Source organism: Triticum dicoccoides, chromosome 5A (genome assembly GCF_002162155.2).
Source record: "Triticum dicoccoides isolate Atlit2015 ecotype Zavitan chromosome 5A, WEW_v2.0, whole genome shotgun sequence".
Classification (NCBI taxonomy): domain Eukaryota; kingdom Viridiplantae; phylum Streptophyta; class Magnoliopsida; order Poales; family Poaceae; genus Triticum; species Triticum dicoccoides.
In genome coordinates this window covers 134,775,516-134,776,047 of record NC_041388.1, presented here as the reverse complement: position 1 = coordinate 134,776,047, position 532 = coordinate 134,775,516, and positions in this window count along the sequence as shown.

Genomic DNA, 532 nt, shown 5'->3' with positions numbered 1-532 from the left:
GGAAGCACTCCAAGCGGCGGCCTTCCTCGTCAAAGACCTTGAAGAACATAATGGAGGCGCCATCGTACTCAAAGTGGATGGCGAGGGTGCCTTTCGCACGGCAGACTCGAGCGACCTCGCCCCAGCCACGGGTCACGAAGATCTTCCCTGGGGAGACGGCTTCGACCTCCGCTGCAGTCGCCGGGGCGTCATAGTCGGCGTGCTGCAGCCAAAGCTCGAGGGGGCCCCTCGGCGGTGAAGAACTATGGGAAGCGAATCCAAGTGCACGGAGGCATCGCCGCCCACATCATGAGTTCGCGTGAGGAGTCCGCGACGTGCGCTCCTGGGGCGATGGCGTGCGTCACCATGGCGCGGCGACCACGGCCACGGCGTGGGCGGTGCCGTTCGTCGCCTCTCCCTCCGGAGCCCTCAGCTTGGGCGTACAGAGGCAGCGGATACCCGAGAGGCGGCCGCTCGCACCAAGGCCTCGACACCTCCGGCCTCACGACTATATCGCGACGGTGGGCCAGTCTCTTCTTCGGTGGGAGTGGCT